Consider the following 6,707-nt stretch of genomic DNA (forward strand, 5'->3'; position numbering starts at 1 on the left):
TAAAAAATGCGAAAATAATCATGAAATGAGAAAGAAGTTCAAAATCCATATAGTGGTAACTAGAAACGTTCAATGGGAGCAGTTGCAACATAATCCTGAAAAAGATAAAGAAAACAATTATCAAAACAAAATATAAAAGTAGGGAATCTATACTTAAGTTTTAAACTAGTAGTCAGATCACGATCGCAAACCTTATATTGCTACATCACATGTTACTCGATTATGGCCTTCTTTACCACAACGACCGCACTTATGCTTTTTTGATAATTGTGACTCTTGTGATGCTTTAATTTTATCTTGTCTTCAGCTGATTTATATCTTCGTTTTCTTCGTCTACCAGGTTGTCTTCTTGTTTCAGGTGGTAAAACTTTTGCAGATTCAACAACCTCTGGGACGCGCCATTCATCTTCAGGAACACCTATTGGATTAATAGTTTCCTCATATAATGATCTCCAAGTGGCAGTTGTATACACATCATCAGCATATGAGTATATACCAAATGACAAAACGTGGCACAGAACGGGGAAAAACAACGACAAATCTACCAAATTAGTCTAACCTTTCAACGTGGACTTAAAAGGAAGAGGTGAAAGAAGAAGACTTTGACGATTAGGGCTAAAAAACGATTTCACCCTCTAGATTTTCGTTTTTAATTTTTTTTTTCATCTGAGAATATTAGAATACGTATTCTAACCATCCTCAGATCGTAATCTAAACAATAAAACGTAATATTTAATAAATATTCAGTTTCCTTTTTGAAAGATTCACTTTCTATATTTAGGAATTCTAAAACTTTTCAGAAATTGAAATCTATATTATATTAGAAAACGGATTCTAAAATAATTATACGTTTTCTAACGTTTTTAGAACATGTTATAAATCGTAGAATGGATTTTCTGACTAAAATTAGAACATGAAGAAAAGCGTAGAATACATGTTCTAAGAACTTTTGGAAATTGTATTCCGGTCTTCTGAATTTGTTAGAACATGTATCTAATCTAAAAGTCGTAGAACATGTACAAAAATTTAGAATACAAACTCTGATTTTCGTAGAACATGTACAAAAGTTTAGAATATAAATTATGATATTCGTAGAACGCTAGAAAACGTATTCTAATAATTTTAGAGGAAACTTTATCCATCAAAAAATCAACTTTTTTTCAACTAAATCATCAATTTTTTTTTTCAAATCAACTATAATCTTGTATATCTACATGTTTTTTTTGGTAAAATCATTCAAAAAATGCTTAAAATAAAGAGTAGGAATATTTTAGTCCAAAGTGACATTCTAAAAAAAAAAGTGTATATGGTCAAACCTTTTTTTAGAGCTCCTTTATTTCTAATTTTCCCAATAAATAAATGAAGAAGAGGAAATAATGATTCGGATTGCGAGACGCATGGCTTACATTGTATTATCACTCTTTAGGATTAAAATGATACACGTCCGAAGTTTCTTTTTAGTTATTTTTAATAGTGACCTAATTGTTAGGTTTGATACTGAAAATTCTATCATTGCAAGTAAGAAATTTCCATGCATAAAAATTATAATGAGACCTAAACAAATACAGTTAAAATACAAATGCACACCATTATTTTTTGTTTTGTTTTCATCTGGTATTTGATTAAAAATCAGATATTCGAAATTATTTTGATATAAGAAAAAATAAATTGTATCACTAGAATGTAATGACATGGAAGAAAGGTGTATTCCGTAACAAAGTACTAATGTCATGAATACAAAGAGCATGGTTTAAATGGGTCCACTAGAGAAAAATGGAAAGCATGATCAGTTAAACAGCAAAATTTGTTAAAGCTTTGTCACGTGCTAATGCTTATAAGAGCATGTTTATCAATAAAACCCTATGAGTATCACAAGTATTTTTTTAGTATTAAATTAATTAATTGTTTAATCAATGATACTCAATCAGATTTTTGTTAAATTAGTATGTTTATTGGTGAAACTCAATGGGTATCAGTAAAAAAAAAAAAAAATTATAATTTAGTTTTCAAAAATTAAATAAAAAAGAAAAATCAAACTATTATACATAAATATACACAAATTTTAAAAAGTACAAAGTTATTATATTTTATAACATGCGTAAATTACAATTTCTTAAAATTTTAGTATGAAGTTGGGCCAAATTTTTGCCAAATATGCTCAACCAAATCAGCTTTCAATTGTTTATGCATCCTTTCGTCACGAATTTGAGCTCGATTGGCCATCATATTATTCACATTTGTAGATGTTTCTGTAGAATACGTATAGTCAACTTGTGAAGTCCCGCTTTCTCCTCTTTCTGCAAATTCTTCCAAATCATATTGAGTGCATTGGTCTCGTTCGTCTTCTACTATCATATTGTGTAATATGATAGATGCTCTCATTATCTTCCCTATTTTAGCTTTATCCCAAGTAAGGGACGGGTTTCTGACAATTGCAAATCGTGCTTGCAAGACTCCAAAAGCACGCTCGACATCTTTTCTGACGGCTTCTTGATAAGTAGCAAATAATGACGATTTCGGATCTTGTGGCTGAGAAATTGATTAGTATGACGATTTCGGATCCGAGGCTTGTGACCACAACTTCTGATGCTTGTAAACTACAGCCACAATCATCCACTTCCACCTGCATCACGAGAAACAGAATCAGAATCATATACATCAACTAAAGCAGAAGCAAAACCAGAATCAAATCAACCAAACAGAAGCAAAACCAGAATCAAATCAACTAAGCACAAGCAAAACCAGAATAATAACAACCTATTTCATTGCACATTTGAGTGATTAGCTTGTCCTTAAGCATCAATTCTCCTTCTGTCAATGGCTCAGTTTTGAGAAGAAGACTATCAAGTATTTTCTCCCTTGATAGTCTTTGCTTCACATTCAAATCCTCTTTCTTAATCACCCAAACCTCCTCTAGCACCTTCAAGCTTCTTCCATCTGTTTCTTCACTCTTCCCATTTTCTCTCTTTCTCTCTTTGGCCTTAGCCGCCTTGACACCTGAAGGTCTCTGTTCTGGTTCTTCTTCCACAGGGTTATTAGTCTTGGAGCTAGATAAAAAGTTCATCCCATCACCGACCTTAGCTCTTTTGGAACTCTGAGTTGTTTTTTCAAACAACTCACACCATTTCTGGTCATGCCTGAGCAGTCTCCAAGCATGTTCCAGAGTGAACTTCATTTGATGATCCTGGAAGTAGAGTTGGTAAGCCATCTCCATGACATTATCTTCATTCTGGCCACTCCTTTTATTCCTTTGGGCATACTCAAAGCAGCCAGCAAACTTACTGACACTCTCATTGAGTTTCTGCCATTTTTGCTTACATGTGTTGGGTTCTCTCTTTGGCAGCTTAGCCACAACAGGACTAGCAGCATACAGTGCTGCTACACGCTGCCAAAAGGCCCCTCCCTTCTGCTCATTTCCAACAACAGCATCTTTCGATGTGTTCAACCAAGCACCAACAAGCACTTTCTCTTCAGGGATACTCCATCTTATAGGTGCTGATCTCTTGGTGGGTAAATGTGACTGTGGTTGGTAAGAGGGTTGTGGAGTGTTGCTCTCGGGTTGGCTGTTCAATAGATCAGTGAAATTTGGAGAGGAGCTCAATGGAATGGTAAAATCCATATTCATTTGTTTACTAGAACCTAATCAGTTTAAGAGGAAGAAAGCAAAAGAGATCTAATCGGTTTAAGAGAAAGAAAGCAAAAGGAAGATCTAATTTGTGTGTTGTTAATGAAGTGTGTACTTATTAACCAAACATGAACAATAAATGACCAACCTATAATATGACTTCAATTCGGGTTAGGTTAGCAAATTTAAGTCACTGCCCTAAATGTGAAGTTATGATTTGTATTAGTAACTGTTTATATGTCTCCATCACCATGAATACCAAATCCACAGATATTTATATTTACTTATGATTTGTAACTTATATTTACTTTTCTTCACTAAGTTTTCATATGTTTTGTAACTAAGTTTAATTTGCTTCAGTTTTGTTACTTAGTTTAGTTAACTTCAGTTTTGTAACAGTTTATGAGACTAGCAAGTAATTGATTGCTATTTTGCTATTTAGCTATTAGAGTTAAACAAACACATTACTACTATCTATATGCAGAGAATTCAACCAAGTTATGTAGCTATTTCTAATATACTGTAAACACAGAAACACAAGCACCAATGTAAGCGGATCAAGTAAGAATAACAAGTGAAAAAAATAAAGAAAGAAGAGCTGATACCTCTTAACAAGCAGCAAAGCCTTTCTTAATTGTAGCAAAGCCACTCGTCTCTTAGTTCTCTAAAGGCAGCGTTTCTCAAATCTTCTCCCTTTTCAGCACCACCCTGTAAAAGCAGAGTTAATAAACTTATGAACAAAATTGATACCATACAGGATCATAAACTGATGATTCTCCAGCCTAACCTACTTCTCAGTTTCATATCATCACTACAGATTTGAGATCCTTTATTGTCATTGCATTTGGTTCATACCACAGTTATATATTTTCAAATGAACAATCCCCTAAACTGTGAAATTCAACACCTCTTTAGCAAAATGATAAGAACTTTATCACTCAATACACTAGAAATGAATCAAAGCAATCCAAACCTATCGAAATTCTCAGAAACCAAAGGACTGTTATAAATCTGCAAAACCAAGACCATTTCAAATCCCAAGGACTGTCATAAAGGACCATTTTTGTAATCACAAGAGAGCTAATAGAAGATTCACCTGAGGCATCTACCATGTATATGGAACATGAATCTTATTAGAGCCGTTAAAATCTGCAAAACCAAGACCATTTCAAATCCCAGTCAAGTCGAGAAATTGTTCCAAATTAGATAAATCGATGAGAGAAGGAGAAGAAAGAAAGAAGTTACCTTTCTACATGGGCTAACGAGACAAATCCCAACTTTTTTTCGGTTACCAACCGGCGGAGACTCAACTGTTCTCCCTGGCGGCGATACGGCCACGGATTAAACCACCAGATTCTTCGAAAAAGCTTCGATTCTGCTGGAATCGACCGGATTAAACCACCGAATCGATCGGAATCGCTTCGATTATGATGTCCTCGTCTTCTTCGCCAGAGAGAGAGAAAGGAGGAGAGGAAAGAAGATGCTTCGAGAAACTTGAAATGTTTTTTTTTAATTTCCCCTGATAATTTTTTTTTCCCCTAATCAGAATATGACACCTAGTGAGATGAACCGTATCAGCAGACTCACTTCAGTGAGACGGATCAACTCAAATTCAGCCCAATCTCAATTTTTAAATAATAAAAAATGGGCTGAAACCCATCAGGGTTCAGCGATAAACATGCTCTAAGAATCATTTAATTCCCATTCATTTATTTATTACCTAATCCACCGTTTATTTTTATTGATTAATATACTACTATATCAGGCCATGTTAGTTGATTTAAATAATCGAATTATTGATGGTATAATATTACCACGCTTAGCCTCGGAAAATGCAAATCTCTCCATATATCAAAAATTTGTCATTGTTGAAATAATAATTGTAATCACTTTTTTCATATTTCCTTTTTTCCGTGGTATGATATTGCCACTTTTAATGAGTTTCCTTTTTGATCTCAGGACCCAACATGTTCCATCTATTTCTGGCTTTTGATGATTTTGTTTTATGAGTTTGTGTATATATACTATGGTTTATACAACTTAATAATGTCACTAACTCGTTAATTGACACAAAATAAGACATTAACTCATTAAAATGTACTATTAATCTACCTTCATTTTCATCTAGGGATACTCGAAGTAGATTTGAAAATGCATATCAATATTTACCTTCATTTTCACATTTGCTTAGTTAATTACTTCTTTTTTTTTCGTGTGTGTGTGGATCACCCGATTTGACAGCAAAAAAGGAGAAATGAAAATCAAATGTTAAAAAGCTTAGACTAGTGAGATGTCAGCATCTTTGGAGTTATTACTTTTTATAATTTTTTTCTTTCTTTTAAGCATCATAATTAATAAGCACGTTATCTTTGCTTTCTCAAAAAGGTATCAGAAGTTAACTCTGCAAAACGCTTGTGTTTAAGTTTAAGTACAGCCTGCATAATTGATTACACAACAATTACTACTAGTTTGGCTTAATATAATCGCTAATCAATTCTCTAATCAATTGGTTATGTATATAAAAGCCCCTTAAACTAATCAACAAGACGTAAGGTTTACTTGATATGAGAGGTACTTTCATAGTATAACACAAATTTATTAGGATTTAGAATTGCAAAAAGAAATTATTTATATAGAATAGTCTAATGACAGCTTTTAAACTGCTATTATTAGAGTAGACTGAATGAATAGTAGTGACCATTGACAACAACAACAAAAATAGCAGTGACCAATAATTTTGGATTTTCCAACTTCATTGCACGAAAAATTATCACTCACTACGAAAACTAATAAGGCTGGAAACCACCAAACTCCACTATCTTTAGTGTTAAAAACACGTTCAAATCTTACAAAATCATTCCGAATGACATTGTAAATATAAAACCTATTTACTATCTAGTTCTGAAGCAGTATAAAATAAGATTTTAAAAATATTATTACAAAGATTTTTCAATTAACTGATCACACTTTATCTTAATTCGATTAATTTAAAATTTCGAAGTAAAAATTATATATATAAAATTCATAATTTATTCAAAATATATATGAATAGAAGTTATATACTGTAACTATTTATTTTATA

The 6,707-nt window shown here is 32.6% G+C and overlaps 2 long non-coding RNA genes across 2 annotated transcripts; both read right to left on the bottom strand.

The window, feature by feature from the left end:
• Positions 1-737, bottom strand: LOC110226134. Its single transcript, XR_002330240.1, has 2 exons — positions 192-737; positions 1-95 (listed from the first exon to the last, which is right to left on the bottom strand). It is a non-coding gene; the product is annotated as an uncharacterized LOC110226134 (long non-coding RNA).
• A 1,806-nt stretch (positions 738-2,543) lies between these two features.
• Positions 2,544-5,129, bottom strand: LOC110226816. The gene is made up of 4 exons (XR_002330733.1): positions 4,871-5,129; positions 4,722-4,774; positions 4,231-4,333; positions 2,544-2,623 (listed from the first exon to the last, which is right to left on the bottom strand). It is a non-coding gene; the product is annotated as an uncharacterized LOC110226816 (long non-coding RNA).
• Positions 5,130-6,707: the final 1,578 nt, after the last annotated feature.

Source organism: Arabidopsis lyrata, assembly GCF_000004255.2.
Source record: "Arabidopsis lyrata subsp. lyrata unplaced genomic scaffold ARALYscaffold_7, whole genome shotgun sequence".
In the NCBI taxonomy this organism is placed as follows: Eukaryota; Viridiplantae; Streptophyta; class Magnoliopsida; order Brassicales; family Brassicaceae; genus Arabidopsis; species Arabidopsis lyrata.